Consider the following 17073-nt stretch of genomic DNA (forward strand, 5'->3'; position numbering starts at 1 on the left):
CTGAGGACCTGAGGAAGGTGACGCCACAATGTTGAAGGACCCTGAGTCCCTCACATCTGCAAAGAACAGAGTCTCCCACTCCAACCCTAGCCAGTAAATCGAGCAAGAAATAAAACTTGAACCTGTATGGATGAAGAATGTCGCCTGCCCTATCAGTCAACAGAGTGTTGCAGCCATCAAGCCATCATCAGCCACGGCAGCCATCCCCGATGGTGCACCCGGAGGGGATTCAGGATGGAGAAAAGCAGGATGCTGGCTCTAGATAGTTCAAATGCACATCAAAGGAAGGATTCCAATGAGCCCAGACTCCTGCCTCTTCCCATACATAGAAAAATGCTAAATTCATTAACTTGAGATGTCTGGTTTTTCTTTAATTAACAGTAATCTTTTGATGTTCCGACTACCTGGTTGTTTTGGCGTTTTATGTTTTGTTTTGTTTTGTTTTTGCAAAACTCCTATATGTCCTGGTTCCTCCCTTCCCTCTTCAGTGCAATCTCTCAGAGCGATCTGACACTGTCTCCCGGGCTTAAGTCCTCAGCAAGTCCACCAAAAAAAAGATGATTCTCAACTTTTAGTTGTGCATTTTTTTCAGTCAACACCTGCTAAGCCACTGAGGTTTTAGGTTGTTTGTTAGTACAGCTACCATCAATTATCCTGACTGACAAAATGACATAATCAGAATTACAAACAAAAATATCCATCATATATATATAGATAGATATTTATAAACAACAAAATAACTGAATTAACTGTCCAAAAAAGGGAGCTGATTAAATAAAGGATGGTGCACGATACAGCCATTAAGACACGTCTTTAAAATGATGCTAATGACATGGGGATACGATAAAAAGTGAACTTATTGTTTTTTATACTGCAGAGTAGTAACCAAAAAGTAACTGTAAAATAATTTAAGTACTTTGCTTAGAGTCTGTGAAGGGGATTTATGGATCACAGATTTTTTTCTTTTAATTCTCCCTTTCCCGTCTTACCACAGCACTTGCTCCCACACTTCCTTCTTCAAATATTCTTGCACAAAATCCCCGCCACTAGCCTACTTACCTCTAGCCTCCCCTTCCTTTTTTCCCCAATACTGTACCCCCAAAACTAAAGGACAGTCCACCATGCAGAAAAGGAAGAATAGGTGGAAGGAGGGCAAGACTGCTAACAGTCACACATCAACAGTGCTCACCCAGAACCTCTGGCAAAAGGAACTTCATTTTTCTACATCTTTCCAGAATCAGAATCTTGCTCACCTCTGGCCCAGGCTCAAAGGGAGCTCTTGTCATCAGAGAAAAATTAAGGAGTTCTCCACTGCCTGTGAAAGTAACTGAGGATGCTTTCTGCTACATTGCAGGCACAGAGAGAGAGCATGTTTAGCTTAGTCAAGGCCTCTTTCATGACATGGAAAGAAAAGAGGTCAAAGTTACATTAAAATGAAGAATCAAAGAGTTCTTTGATTTTTGAAAGAAATCATTAATTGCATGACTTTTGATCAGACTGCATGTCTTATCAAATCTGGAGCTCATACTTGCACGTGGATGAATAATACAAGAGTCCCCACAAGATCCCTCTTCCTCTGCAGCCCCATGTTTTTCTCCCTTTGGCTGGTGACAGTGGTTTTTCTCCTCTACGTGAGTTGGATGGGTTGGGAATGTGTCACTTTGAAAAGAAGATGCCCTAACACCTGTCCATAAAAAACGCAGAGTTCTGGTTACCTCAGCCCTCCCATCCATTCTGGGCACCCACTCAGGGCTCCAAAATGATCTTGTTGGCTGGGCCTTCACAGTAGATAGGTGTGAATTAAATGACGAAGCTCTGGGCTGCGTCAGACAGAGGGGGCAAATCGTAGTGTCTGATAGGACAGGTATTTTGCCTGTTTTTAAATTTCTACACAATGGGGGATCCTTTCCTAGGCTGACCCATCTGGAAGTTGCTTCCCCCCCCCCAGGTATCAAATTTAGCCTCAACAGAACATGGGCCCTCAGAGATGCCACAAACATAGAGACCCCAGAATGAGAAAAAGGAGAGCGCTGTAAACCTGGATCTCAAGGAGGACAGAAACAGGCATTTTGCAGACAGCATGAAAGGAAAGCACAGAAAATAACTCCACTTAAAACAGAATTTTGAGCTACAACAGCTCCGGGGACTTGAATTCTCTCCAGTTAGTAAATACATAGTTTGCACCATCTTACCACAGAATAATCTAAGACGAGAGACAGGGTACTAAAGATCGACAAAACCTAGATTTTGAGTGAGGAGGACTCTGAAATGGGCAAGAATAGAGACATTTGCACTCAATACAAAAAGCTGAGAGTTTTGTCCACCCTTGTGAGGAAGGTGAGTATTAAGAACCTCAGTAAAGGGGCTTCCCTGGTGGCGCAGTGGTTGAGAATCTGCCTGCCAGTGCAGGGGACACGGGTTCGAGCCCTGGTCTGGGAAGATCCCACATGCCACGGAGCAACTGGGCCCGTGAGCCACAACTACTGAGCCTGAGCGTCTGGAGCCTGTTCTCCGCAACAACAGAGGCCGCGCTAGTGAGAGGCCCGCGCGCCACGATGAAGAGTGGTCCCCGCTTGCCGCAACTGGAGAAAGCCCTCGCACAGAAACGAAGACCGAACACAGCCAAAAATAAAAATAATAAATAAATAATAAATAAAATATTTTTTAAAAAAAACCAAAAACATAAAATCTGGAAAAAAGCTGAACACCTATATACCCACTGCAGACTTTACAATTAGTATTTTGAAAAAAAAAAAAAAAAAAAAAGAACCTCAGTAAAAATGACTTAGAGTCTTCAATTAATCCTTTTCTTAGTAAAATTGGAGGGAGATAAACAACCTTAGTAATCGTTACGGATAATATCCGGACTATGGGTGTGTCATTGGCAATGATATTATAACCATTCCTGGAGTATTACAATGGGCTGGTCATTGTCAAGGGCACTTTCAAATATTGTGCTGCTCTGCCCGAGCGCACTGCAGTGTAGATGTGATGAGTCCCACTTCACAGAACATAAACTGAGACTCACAGAGGATATATGATGCTTTATAACACCAAATACAGAAAAATTTAAAGAAAAAAATGTCCCGTAGTCAAATCAGTACTGTTATTTTAATCACTTTTTCTGCACTTGTATTATTAAAATTTTAACAAAATGAAATACTCCATCTAGTATTTTGTGCCCTGCTTTTACACTACATCTTCCCACCATTAAATATTCTTGGAGAAAATCATTTTTAAGGAATGAACTCTTTTCCATCCTTTTTTTAAAAAACATCTTTATTTGAGTATAATTGCTTTACAATGGTGTGTTAGTTTCTGCTTTATAACAATGTGAATCAGCTATACATACACATATATCCCCATATCTCCTCCCTCTTGCGTCTCCCTCCCACCCTCCCTATCCCACCCCTCTAGGTGGTCACAAAGCACCAAGCTGATCTCCCTGTGCTACGCGGCTGCTTCCCACTAGCTAGCTATTTTACATTTGGTAGTATATATAAGTCCATACCACTCTCTCACTTCGTCCCAGCTTCCCCTTCCCCTTCCCCGTGTCCTCAAGTCCATTTTCTACGTCTGCGTCTTTATTTTCCATTCTTAAGTTGGGCCATCCGTTATTTAACCAACCCCCTATTGTGGGATTTTTAGGTAGCTTCTAATATTTTGTCTATTACACTACTGGCTGAGATGAATATTCTTGAACATAAGTCTTGTACATAAATTTGACTTTCACCTTAGGATAAGATCCTAAAAGCAAAACTACTGGCTCAAAGTGTATGAACATTTTAAGGCTGTTGATACACAAATTGCCAAATTACCCTCCAGAGGGTTCGCACCCATTTCCATCCCCATCAGCAGCAACAGACGAAAACGGCCTTTTCCTTACATCCTTAGCAGCAAATTTTGTGCATTCTTAAAACTTTCTACCACTTAGATGAGCAAAAAAGAAATAGATTTATAAGTTGCGTTTCTTTGTTAGGTAGTGAAGTTGAACATCTTTCCATATCTATTGGGGATAAGCTTCTGGTCTATTGTGACTGCCCTGTCGCATCTTCTGCCCGTTTATCTATCACTGTGTTGGGAGATGCTGGGATGCAGAACCTCCTTCGGTGCCTGGTGTGGTTCTGCTCCTGCTGACAGAGTCCTCTCTCAGTGGAAGATGGCTGCTCCTTAGCACTGAGAAAAGTCAGCACCCCTACAGCCCGCCATGGGCCTGGAAGTGATGTCTCAGTGGCTCTGGAGGAATTACATTCAGGTCCCTGGATTTAGCAACTCACCAGCAACCAGAACTGGTACTTCAGGACTAAATGACTCTGCAGTGCATCAGTTCTCATGAACCTGACCTTCTTCCCACCCTTTCACCCAGTGACTGAATCAGGCCAAGCTGCGGTGGAGACACAGCTTCGTCTCTCTTCTCCCGGGAGTGGGACTGAAAAGCCAGTACAGAGCAGATCAGCCCTGCAGACACTCGCTGGGTGACCCCGGGGCACAGCAGGAGGAAAGAGGGGTGATCATCCTCACCCTTCTTGGAGGGTGGAGCCACGTTCCAAAAGCAGATGCAGTAAGCACGAACCACACAACCACCCAGATGAACTTGAACTCAGCAGTTGGAATGAATAACCCCTCCTTTCTGCAAGTCACTGCTCACCCTGTGCCTCTCTCCATTGGTGAGGGGTTCCTTCTGGCTTGAAATCACTACTGGTGACTTACCACTGCTGGTGCTTTACATTGTTGTTTCCCCCACGAGAATGTCAAGTTCAGGGCATCCAGTTCCTCCGCGTGAAACCCTTTGTAGTTGCTATGGGTGAACGGATGAGTGAGTGATAAATGAACAAAACAATTTTTCCCTAGCACTTCCATGCTGTTTCTAAATGACAGATTTCCACAGCTCCCTCCCCCATACAACCACAGACTCTTTGAAGACATTTCTCTCTCTCCCCACATGCCTGGCACAAAGGGGGATAAATGCAAATCGAGGGAATGAATGAACCAAACCTTATCTGGACCACAATAACGCCTACTTGAGCTCATCTTTCTTTTTTTTTTTTTTTTTATGTTTTAGTTTAAATTTTATTTCCTGCCCCCAAACATCCATTAAGCGCCCAGGAGAAGGAAAAGGGGATGTGACTAGCGATAGAGAGAAATGTTCTTCACAACAATGGCCATGGCAAGCTTAGGCACTTTTGGTGAAATCTCTCTGGGAAGTACTGGCAGAGGAATAAAAGGCAAACTGACACAGAAGTATTGCTTGGTGTGCATTTCCAGGCTCTGCCTTCTTTCTCATCTCTTGGTGGCAGGCAGAGGAAGAGGAGAAAAGGTTAAACTTTTTGATAAACCGGCAGAATAAGCTTATCACATCCTCTCACTATCTCTGCATAGGTTCTAGTCTCTGCAGCATTATATAAGCTTTGCCCAAAGTAATGAACAGTTGAAAGTCAAATGTAATACTTCACCAAACAACTTAAAAATGCTTGCACACCGGAAAGGATGAAGTTGCAGAGAACACAAATGGACCCAGAGCAACCTTTGCCAAAAGAGAATATTGTGCTAAATGTACAGCCATAGCTCTTTTCCATATGAAGAAACAGTCAGAAGGATAAAAGAACTTGGTCAAAATCACACAAGTAAGTAGGACAGAGTCTGGTCTGTCTGTCTCACCCAAGGATTGTGTTCTTTAACCACCAGGCTAGCTTTTCTCAAATCTGATTCATGCATAGAATAACTCTACACCTCTGTTTGCCTTGAATATTCCCTGTTTATACGTATGCCTGCTGCAGTTTTTCACATTGCCCACTTTGACTCCCAAAAGCAACCGAGAATACACAATACTTTGGTCACTCTATCCGTGGACCACTGTGGTGGGACTGCCCAGGAAGCTTATTAAAAGTGCAGCTTCCAGAGCCCTACTCCAGATCTAGATAAGTTTTCTGAGGGTTGGCTCAAGAATCCAGGTACAAGTCTTTTGAAGTGGTTTTGTGCAACCCCCCAGGTGAGTCTCTCGCTCTCCTAAGTTAATAAACCATTGATTCTGCCTCCCGCAGATGCCCAGCCAGGTCCTGTTAAGGTAGGAGTCCCCGCACCACATCAGAGGGATGCTCCCAGCCAAGTCATCTCTGGAGCCTTGGAGAATCTGGATGGTCTCGTGCTGGCCCACCTGCCATGGCAAACCTCCTCCAGAGCATTCCCCTTCCCATTTTACCTTCTACCACTCCCAAAGGCAGTCGGCTCCAATGAGGCCTGACTTCGTCTGTCCTAACGTGCACCCGCTCATTCAAGCAGTTTAGGAATACAAGGTGCTGTGGTTCTCAACCAGGGGGGCCCAACCTCTAACATAGTAGTCCAAGCAGTCTCTACCTCCTGGGCACATCCCCTCTGCAACAGCCCCAGTAAACGAATGTCCCATCCTTGCTTTTTCAAGGTCGGCAACAGGGAGTCCCCTCCTAAAGAAGGTTCTCTCGCATTGCCACACTCTCAAAGGCTGCCCCCAGTGTGCTTCCTTCCTGTGGGCCTGATCAGGCTAAGGGCAGAGTTGTCTCTTTCCTTCTCTGAGTCGGACCAAATCGTCTTAGTAACACCTCTTCACAGCGGTGACCATGTGTTTCACGGGGGCTGCTGCTGAGCCTTTATCTCATCCTTTCATGGTGGAGAGAGAGAGGATTATAATGATTTTTACTTCTAGGGGAGAGGGGAGTGTAATGATTATGTTGTCATTTTGTATTATGTCCTTTGGTCATGAACTTGTTTTGAATTTCATATGAAAATGGGCCCACCATTCCCACTTTGTGAGGTCATTCAGCACCCTCATTTTGCACCTTTAACATCTCTCTCAGTATCACTTGGAAATGTTTGAAATGGCATGAGCTTGTCCTCACATTCCTATCAGCTGTAAATCCGGAGCCCCAACATGAACCTAACCATCGAGCAGAACACCTCTCCACTACCTGTGTAACACTGGGTAGGCCCCTTCACCTCTTGGTTTTCTTCAGTCCTCAGTTGTGAAAATGTGAGAGTTCTTTGAATTTATATCTGGGGCAGGACAAGGTCGAGGAGAGTGTGTCTTTGCTTTTATTCTTCCAAACTGGAATGTCTTCCCTCTCTTCCCCATGGGTCCAAATCTCACTTGTCCTTCAGGCCCACTGCCAAGGAGCCTTCCCTGATTCCCCAGTCCACACAAATCTCTGCCTCTTAGGGTCAGTGCCGTACAACCTAGCTGTCTCTTACGTTAATCTTGCCTCTCAAGCCAATCTCAGAATGTGGGTCTCTCTTGCCCTCCTGAGGCCCCTGGGGCTGTGCCAGCCCACCGGCACGCCCCACGTGGGGTGTCTGCTAGACTAGGGCATGGGTGGGGAGGCCCAGGTGTGAGGGGCCAGGCAGAGTACCTCTGCCCTCCCCCTGCTCTCCTCCACAAAACACTTTTAGAGCCAGTGTCCCTTCTCTAGGGACTCATAGAGGCGATGGGCCAAGGCTGTGTTTTGGATGTCAAGTAGATTAAAGGTCTTCAGCCAGAAACTGGGAGAGACATGAGAGGGAAATTCTGGCAGGAGACTGTGTACAGCAGAAGTGACTGATCAGTTCTGATTTTCTTTGCAGCAGCAGTTCCTTTGGCCATGCCAGCAAAGGTGGAAGCAGAGAAGCCAGTCCCCAGACGTGCTCCCAAGAGAAAGCGTGCTCTGGAAGAGTCAGACGAAGACCTGGGTTGCCCCAGACCCAAAATCCGGCGATTGGAGCATGGTGCCAGGAGGTAGACCCCACAGCATCTTGCTGGCTGAGCTATTCTGAAGAGAGGGCCATGGTGTAACTGCCTAAGGCAGAGAATGCCTCTTCCTGCAGTGACCCACCCCGTCCCCCCACTGCCCACTGCCACAGATCACAACCTGCGTCGTTCTGTGTGAGCCCTCCTCAGCCAGGAGCCTCCTGCCACACTAAATGGCCAAAAGCAAGGAGCCTCAGAAACTGACGTTTGAAATGAGAGTCTGCCCTGAACATCCCAGGGCTGAAGCTGGCCTGGAAGAAAACGTGACGTTCCTCTGCTCAATCCTCAGGGGCCCCCTTGTCAGCTGAAGACAGAAAAGTCTGCACTCTGCGAGCCGAGGAGGATGCAGGAGCAGAGACAGGGTGCAGAGAAGCCTTAGCAGTCTACCACATGGGCTCCTGCCCTGAGCCATTGTCAGCGGCCACCACCAGAAACCAGGGGGGAGCTGGGTTTTTTGAAACTGAAAGCAGCAATCTGTGGCTTCCCAAAGAGCCTCCTGCCTGGGGTCTCAGGAGGCAGGATAGAGAGACCCAGGAAGACCTGCTCCCTGAAGCAAGAACAGGATGAAGAGTCAAGCAGCACGCACCCTGCCCCGAGGTTCACATGCTCCTTTATTCCCAGCCCTTTCTGTCCCCAGGGGGGTCCCTTACTGCTCAATGTTTTTCTGTAACAGACTTCTAGGGTCGCCAGTGCTCACACTTAGGTCACTACCCCTGTGCTAGGCACTCCTGCTACCCAGGAAAGGTTCCAAAGGTGGAACAGCTCCAGGGGGTCCCAGGGATCAGCGCAAAACCTTGAGAGGCTGGGGATGAAGGAGTTTGGGCACAGTCCCTAAAGCATCTCAGTGGTTGAGCTTCTGTGAGAAGGCACATCCCCTCTAGGGGTGTGTGTGTGTGTGTGTGTGTGTGTGTGTGTGTGTGTGTGTGTGTGTTGGGGGGAGGGGGTCCCCAGAGGAGGCAGCTAGGGGGAGGGCCTGAGGCTGGAAATGGGGAATGGCGTGCGGCCTCTGAGCAAGCACACGCACTTAGCCCTTGAGGTTTCTGGGAAAGCTAGAGCCACAAGGGCCACGAGATAAGGCAAGTGTAGCAGCAGAACCCAGGTGCCAGGTCTTTCCTCAGAACCTATACTTGTCCAGGAGGCCAGGCCTTCCATGCTGAGGTAGGAGGGATCCTGGCCAGAAGCTCGGCCAGCAGCCCTGGGAGGAAGGTTGCTGCGATGGGGGCTCTGCTGCCATGGAAATGACTTCATTTCCTTCCACTCAAATAGCCTACTGACTGGGTTCCCGCTCTGTTGAGGAAGAGGGTCGTGGACTCTCCCCAGAAGGTGTTCAGTTCACATCCCAAAAGCCCCTCTCTTCAGGCCCTGGGGAGGTGTAGCAGCTCCTGAGGGAACTCTCTCCTGAGGCTGGCTGACAGAAGTGGGGGGGTTCCCGAGAGTTCCCGGGTGCTGGTTGAAGTCCCCAGAGAATGGTCATGCAGGCTGGGGAGTCAAGTAGGTGGAGAGAGAAGGTCGGGGGCAGAGGGCCCCTTCCTGAATCCAGAGCTCACAAGGTTACCCCCCCATTTCCAGAAACTCTCTCTTCCCCCACACCAGCCCACAGGGCCCCGTACCGGGACACCGGGAGCCCAGAGCACCTGTGGCCGCAGAGACGCCCGCACGCAGCCCTCGGAGTGCGCGGGGCCGGCTGCAGGCAGATGGGGACGAGGTGCGCTCCCGGGAGGCCTCGGGCTGAAGGTGGCCCTCTGAGAGAAGCGGCCCAGCTTGGCCAGGAAGGTGAGAGGCGGGGGAGAGCAACCTAGGGCGCCCCCTCGGAGCAGCGGGAGTGGGAAGAGGCGCAGGGGCGGAGGGGCCCGCGACGGGAGGCGAGTGGGCTCTCAGCAGAGGCCAGCTTAGCCCGCGGGAGCTGCCTCTGCGCAGGGGGCTGGAGGGCAGTGCCGCCCCGGGGCTGCCGGGCTTCGCGGATCGCGGCTCTCCGCACACGGCTCGCAGGGCCCTGTGACTCTGTATCCCCTCCCTCACCCCGCCCCCGTCGCGAGGCCACGCCGCTGGGTGGCCTGTGTGGACGGGCAGAACCCCATCGCCCGCCCCTCTCAGACCCGCCTCTGCCCACCTGCCTGGCCCTGCGCAGCTTGCGGCCTCAAAGGTCCCCGCGCACTCAGCCAGCGGCCTCTGCTGCGTCTGCTGCTGCTGCTGCTGTGTCTGCTGCTGCGGCCGGGAACCCGCGTCCAGACCACGCCGGGCACCTCCAGCACCCCGAGTCCGCGGGAGCGCACGCGGGCCCTGAGGCGGGACTTCCCGCTTGTGGACGGGGGGCTGCAGTGTGTGCGGGCTGGTGGGGGCCGGCGGGGGCCTAGCCTGGCCCCGGGCAGGGGAGGAGGTCCGGAGCATGCAGAGCTAGCGGGGAGACCCCCTCACACCACCCCTGGATGGCCTCTCCATCACCTATGGACGCCCTTCCCCTTCTCTGTCACCCCTCCCTGGTGGGAAGCCCTCAGCCCAGGCCTCAGCTGCTCCTAGTGTAGTCTGTGTGACAGTGTGAGGTGGGGGACCCCCCGGCTGGCCCAGGCCAGGCAATGTGTCCTGCCTGATCCCAAGACCTAGGGAGCCCACCCATTTGCCTTGACCTCCCTCCAGCCACAACGACATGCCCCTGGTCCTGAGGCAGTTTTACCACAATGGCCTCCAGGATGTTAATCTGTGCAATTTCAGCCACGGCCAGACCAGCTTGGACAGGCTGAAAGACGGTCTCGTGGGTGCCCAGGTACCAAAGGGACACACAAGGTGCCACCATGGCTGCTGGGGAATGTGGGGCAGTTTGGGGGCCTCAGAGACCACAGCTTAGTCACATTGGAACTAAGTTACCATAGTGACCTAGAATGTGCCATGCCATGGATGCTGGGGGCTACAGGGGTCACAGTAAGCCAACCTGATGGGCATCCAAGTACCACAGAAACAGCAACGCATTCCATGTGACTTCTGGGCACAGTGAGTGCTGTGCCAGCTGAGGAGGCTATGAGAAGCCCAAGGAGTTGCACAGCCCAAACCAAGCCCTGGCCTTCCCTCAGTTCTGGTCAGCCTACGTCCCATGCCAGACCCACGAACGGGATGCTGTGAGCCTCACCCTGGAGCAAATTGACCTCATCCGCCTGATGTGCGCCTCCTATTCTGAGCTGGAGCTTGTGACCTCAGTTAAAGGTAGACAGGGGACTTCCCTGGTAGTCCAGAGGTTAAGACTCCACGCTTCCACTGCAGGGGGCTCGGGTTTGATCCCCGATGGGGGAACTAAGAGCCCTCATGCTGCGCGGCACGGCCAAAAACAAAAAGAAAAGGTAAACAGACTGGTGGTGGTAGGTGCTAGGGACTTCAGTAAGCTACCCCTGCCTCTGAAAATGATCATCTGACCTACCTGCCCCCAGCTCGCAACAATACCCGGAAGTTGGTTTGCCTCATTGGTGTGGAGGGCGGCCACTCACTGGACAGTAGCCTCTCCATCTTGCGTACCTTCTGTGCGCTGGGTGTGCGCTACGTGACACTCACCCACACCTGGAACACGCCCTGGTGAGCGCAGTGCAGATGGTAAGGGCCCAGTGAGGCAGGGATCTGCCCAAGATCACGCTGGGGCCCAAAGCAAGTTTACCCCTGGGATCCGGCCCTGAACCTGGGGTGGGGAAGGGAATGGAGGTTTGCAGAACAAGACTGAATTCCCAGAAGGGCCCTCCTACTGCCAGGCACAGCCCAGTTTGGGTCCCTCCTCTTGCACCAGGGAGTTGCAGGTGTAGACGGTTCTTTCTAGGCTCTTGTAGCCAGGTCATGGCCACCAGTCAGACTGCCTCCTGGCCATCCTGCAGGGCACAGAGCTCAGCAAAGGGTATCCACCCCTTCTACAGCAATGTCAGTCGGCTGACCGGCTTGGGCGAGGTAAGGACCCGGATTCCATACCCTGCCCCACATGAATGTCCAGCCCCGCCTGTTCCCTACAGATAAATGCACACAAGGTAAATGCAGCCCTGAGGCCCTCTCCCCATCCTGTCCCTGCAGAAGGTGGTGGCAGAAATGAACCGCCTGGGCATGATGGTGGACTTGTCCCACGTCTCGATGCTGTGGCACGGCGAGCCCTAGAACTGTCACAGGCACCTGTCATCTTCTCCCACTCAGCTGCCTGGGGTGTGTGCAAGAACACTCGGAATGTTCCTGATGATATCCTGCAGCTTCTGGTGAGAGACTGCCCTGGCCCTCAAACCTAAAGCAAGAGGTTCAAACCGGGAGCCCTTGAACCTGAGCCTCTTCTCCCTCAATTTCCTCAAACCCCAGGTTAAATATCTTCTGCCCCCAAAACCCACGGTCCACAGCCCCTGAACTCTTGAGCCCTAGGTGGGGGTCTAGGTGGTAAGATACTCCTCCAAACCCAGAAACCCAGGGCCAAGACACCACCCAGACGAGGGCTGTGGCTCCTCCATTCACACAAACCCAGAGAGGAGACGACTCTGACCTCAACACCTTCCTCACAGGGGCCGAGAGAGTGAACAGGCAGGTGGCGTGCTGGGGGCCAAGCTGACTGTCCACCGGTCCGCCCCTGCAGAAGAAGAACGGTGGCATCGTGATGGTGCCCTTGTCCGTGCGGGTGCTGCAGTGCAACCCGTTAGCCAACGTGCCTACTGTGGCAGGTGAGCCTCACCCTGGGCTCTCTGAAAACTCTGATTTGGAGCTGAAGCTGAGTCCAAACTTGGGGAGGACTTCAGAAGAGCCCCAGGGGTTTGACCCACCTGTTGGCGATAAGTACAGCTCCCAAAAACCCAATAATGGACGGTACACAGCACCTTGGTGCCATGTGGAACTGGAGCCACGGGATCAAAACTGCGATACTGATGGGTATCAGGGAGGCTGTCAGACACAGAGCCCGGGTGCTGCCCATCTGTGCCTCTGCAGGGGCTACTAAAGCCCACTGTCCCTACCTCTGGCCAAGGGACTGAACAGCTCCTTAGGTCTCTGGGGTCTTCATCAGTCGTACTCTTGTTCCTCTCTCATCCTCCACACCCGGGGAAAGGAGCCCCCACAGGTTCTCAAGGAGACTGGGAGGCAGGGTGACTCTTGGGTGGGAAATGGCCCAAACAGGGGGCTCTGGGGTCCACTCCAAATCTGAAGTCCAGTCTAGAGCCAGCTGGGATCACTTCAGATCAAACCTCAGGGCCCTCGAGTTGGTACTCTCGGTGCCAGGCCACGAAGGAACGGGCCTGTTTGGCCTACAGGCTGCAAAAAGGGGAATCAACAGAGGCCAGTCATCACCCCCACCGCTGCCCTGGAAGCCCCACACTGCTGACTTCCCATTCTTCAGATCACTTCGACCACATCAGGGCAGTCACTGGATGCAAGTTCGTCGGGATTGGCGGAGGTTATGACGGGACTGGCCGGTGAGTGCTTCCCCGTGGCTTGTCTCGGGCTGGCTGGGCAGCAGAGGGGCGTTCACAGCCACCGTGCCCACCACACTGTGGTCCTCATGGCCTTGACCATAGCCTCAGGTGTGCTGGCCCAACTGGTATCTCCCCTCTCCCAGGGTCTGCTTCCTGGGCTCTCCTGTCTGTTTGGCCCTACTCTAGGTCATCATGTTTGTCTAAAACACCACACAGAGCTCATCTGCCCAGCATCTGCGCCCATCCAGTGCCAGCAGACCCACGGCCTCTGAGCAGACTCTTAGCAAGGTCTGGGCTGGGCTGACCATCTTCTCTGCCTGCAGCTGGGTCTGTGCATGCAGGGGGCTCAACCCAGTTCTTAAAAAGCTTTTCTTCTCTTTATAAATGGAGGCAAAAATTGCATTCAGTGAAAGGCATAGATCTTAACAGTACAATTCAGTGACTTTTGACGAATAGTCGAGGCGCTTTTGGGGCCTTCCTCTGAAGGATGAAGAGCAGGAGTGAATCATTTACTCTCTCCAAGTCTCCATTTTCCATATCTGACCAGGGCTGGGGTTCAGTGGACGCTGGACACATAGGGCTTTGGTTCTGACTCAGGACCAGGGAACAGGTCTGAGACCCAATAGCTGGCTGGCTGGCGGCCACACAGGTTCCCACAGGGGCTGGAGGACGTGTCCATATACCCGGTACTGATAGAGGAGTTGCTGAGGCGTGGCTGGAGTGAGAAAGAGCTCTGGGGTGTGCTTCGAGGAAACGTGCGGCGGGTCTTCAGACAGGTGGAACAGGTATGCTGGGCTGGGCAAAAGAGGAGCTCTGAGCAGGTGGTCTGAGCAGGTGTACGTGGGGGTGCTGTGAGAGGTGCTGCCCGCTGACTGCCGCCTCCAGGTACGGGAGGAGAACGAGGGACAGAGTCCCTTGGAGGATGAGTTCCCAGATGAGCAGCTGGGCAGCTCTTGCCGCTCCGTCCCCCCACGTCTGCATCAGAGAGAGGATCCGGCTCCAGACCAGAAACTAACCAGAGCTGCGGTGCGTGGGAATCCCATTTTGTCACCTAAGTGGTCATTCTCAAAATCTTGCCCCCACATGGGCCCAGGCCTCACAGTTACTGCTGCCTTCCCAGGCCTCATTGTTTGGCTCTGGTGATCCAGTTAATCCTGCCAGATGTCACTTTGGCAGCCACAGATACCCCACAAAGTTTCCTTGCATGCGAGCACAAACATTTCCTATGTATTAATCTTTTCTGATAATTCTTTCAATGTATCCCTTCTGGCTTTGTGCAAAGCGATTCTTTGTTTTGTACATGGGGACCACATCTGGGAAAACATCGCCGCACCCTCATAAGTTACAGGGGGAGACCCGAACTGGCCAAGCCATGACAGGAGCTCGCCGCTGCTGAGCTCTACAGATCCCGCTCCTTCCACACAGTTCGCCAGTTCCGCGGCGAGCTCATCTTTCTTGATGTTCTTCCCTTAGGAGACGTGTACAATGCAGCAGGATTCTCAACCCGTTTCCCGTGGTCACTTGTGCTAGATGGAGCTTTGCAGTGTTCTGTGCCGGCCGTGGGCCGCTGCTGGAACACTGTGTGACAACTGCCTGCACAGGACTTCGGGGATAATGAAATGTCTGTCTTCCCAGCCAGACGCTGCTGAAAACCACGCTTCCCAGAGAAGGAGAGAGATCCAGCTGGTCCACACCTGCATACACATTTGTTGACACGTGCAGATGACAGCAGGCTCTAGCAGGACCCACATCAGCCTAAATTCAAGAACTCGGGTGCCAGCCCTTGACAGCAGCTGAAGGGGGGTTTACAAGAGATGCAACCTCGAACCATACCCTAGGCTGAACCAGAGATGCTGTTGGAAGAAATAGGCCGTTGTGTCACTTTCACGAAGAGTTTGGCCATGAGAAAAGTCCCCCAGAGCCCAGCACTGTGGGAGAGGCCTCACCCACAGAGCAGGGCAAGTGTCCCAGGCAGGGTGCCCCGCGCCCGGCACCCCACCAACCCAGCAGGAAGGTGCCCCCCCTACGCCCCAGACAACGGGAGCTCTCCCTTCCTGAATAATTGAGCTTCTCATCCAAAAGAGGTTCTCTTCCCACCCAAACATTAGAGCTTCTAAATATTTCAGGATCCCTGGGTTGTAGAGGGTCACTCGCCGTGCCCTTTGGATAAATGAAGCCAACGTCAGCTGCTTCTGGGCTGGCCTTGAACAAAACCATCAAGATGGAAAATCTCTGCTCCTGCCCTTCCTCCCGTCACCCCCCGTCAAGCCTTTCCTGCTGCATGCAATGACCCGGCTCTTTTGCGAGCAGGTGAAGAACGCCCCCTGTGCGTGCAGTTCTGTGGTCCCTGCAGAGATGAGGTGGGTGCGGGGGACCCTCAACCGTGCTGGCCTCTGCTGCCATCCCCAGGGCCCTTGATACGGGCTTCAGCACAGCACAGCCAGCCTCAGGAGGCCTGTGGGACCACTGGGGCCCCGGCGGCCATCCCCTGGATGTTCCTGGGAACGCTCCCATGACTCCAAGGCGAGCCGTGCCAGCACCCAACTCCACCAAGCTGGCACTCCTTACCTTTCCCCGATTCCGTTCGCAGCCCCCTCCTCATACGCATTCTCAAAGCTTCCAAGGGGGGTGACCCCACTTCTCTGCTACAACTCCACCCTGAAGGCAGCCCCCGCCTGACAGCACCGCCCGCCCCCCCCGCAGGGCAGCCCTGAGTAGCTGCCCCTCCACGTGGACTGTCCGTTCCCAGGTTCCACGCCAGCCCACCGAGGGGTGGAGACTCCAGGAGAGCCACTGTCCGCTCGCACTGCGCCAGCATCACCACCGCCACTTGCATCCACTCTACACTTTCCTCCTGTGTGCTTCCCCACCCCGGTCCCCTGCGTGGGTCCCCCGCTGCGCGTACACAAGCCTGTGCAGAGACAGAGCACAGCCACCAAGTCTGAGCCTCGCCGCTGACGTCTGTGCTTGGAGAGGCTGGAGGAAGCTGCTCCCCAGTCGGCTTCACCGCAGGGTCCTGGTACCCAGTCTGCCTCCATCAGGGAGGTGATGGGACTCCACGGAAGGACGCCCAGAAGCTCTCCCGGCCTGCGGGGTCTGGGGCTGTTAAGCTCTCTAATGCTGGGTCCTTCGGAGATAAAGTCTTCAGTCACCTGCCTGGGCACCCCATCCCCTCTGAAGATACAAACTAAACCTCCTCCAGGGTCTTGGCCTGGAGGGAGGAGCCGCCCAGGGTCAAAGCCCTTCCCTCTCTCTTCCCACCTCTAGACCTGTGGGAAGGGCTCAGGCTAAACTCCCGGTGCCTTTTCTCTCAAACCCTCAAGTGATAAGAGAAGAGGTATGTCTGTCCACCTTGCAGGGTCCTTACTCCGCCTGCCAGTAGGTGACATGGTCCTGGAGGTTCTTCTGAAACTGCCAGTCTCACTATCTTAGCCTCAGAGTTACACACGCCCAGGAAGGACCCCGGGTACACGGCGTGCCGTTCCTCCCAACTCTACTCCTGAGCGTCAGGGTTAGCTGCTAGCAGGGGACAACCCATTTCAGGGATTTCTCATTTCCAAGGGCTCTTGAATGCAGAAAGAGCCCTAAGAGTCAAAGGAATTTAGCTCCAGTGGTGAAGTTACAAGTCATCTGGCAAACACTTACAGCTGGAGGGCCAACTAAGCACCCCCTTAAATCTCACCACACAGACTCTGCTGATCCGGGCTGCCCCGTGTGGTTCTCCTAAGGTTGCCTGTGATATTGATCATCTTGCTGTACCTCCCAGTTAAAGACACAGCCTTAGGAAGATGGCTGGACCCAGACCATCAGGCAATCGTATTTACCCACTGACCTACCCTCTTCCTCCCTCCTTCCTCCCTCACTTTGGAAGCTTTAGCGAAACATATTTCACTCCCCACTTTAAAATGAAAT

The 17073-nt window shown here is 52.6% G+C and overlaps 2 long non-coding RNA genes and 1 pseudogene across 3 annotated transcripts in view; 2 read left to right on the plus strand and 1 right to left on the minus strand.

Annotated features, from left to right (window-relative positions):
* LOC309651456 overlaps window positions 1–17073 on the minus strand; it is a 95430-nt gene that overhangs the window by 2896 nt on the left and 75461 nt on the right. The gene's annotated exons all lie outside the window — the stretch shown is intronic.
* Window positions 4555–9029, plus strand: LOC309651452. The gene is made up of 3 exons (XR_014258134.1): window positions 4555–4667; window positions 5380–5624; window positions 7594–9029. It is a non-coding gene; the product is annotated as an uncharacterized lncRNA (long non-coding RNA).
* On the plus strand, window positions 9220–15633 carry LOC309651573 (dipeptidase 2-like; annotated as a pseudogene). The gene is made up of 12 exons (XR_014268722.1): window positions 9220–9244; window positions 9347–9526; window positions 9882–10071; window positions 10388–10514; window positions 10819–10948; window positions 11170–11311; window positions 11602–11671; window positions 11792–11967; window positions 12333–12417; window positions 13086–13161; window positions 13811–13946; window positions 14047–15633. The product of XR_014268722.1 is annotated as a dipeptidase 2-like (transcript).

This window comes from Balaenoptera physalus (genome assembly GCF_965194825.1).
Source record: "Balaenoptera physalus genome assembly, chromosome: 21".
Taxonomy (NCBI): Eukaryota; Metazoa; Chordata; class Mammalia; order Artiodactyla; family Balaenopteridae; genus Balaenoptera; species Balaenoptera physalus.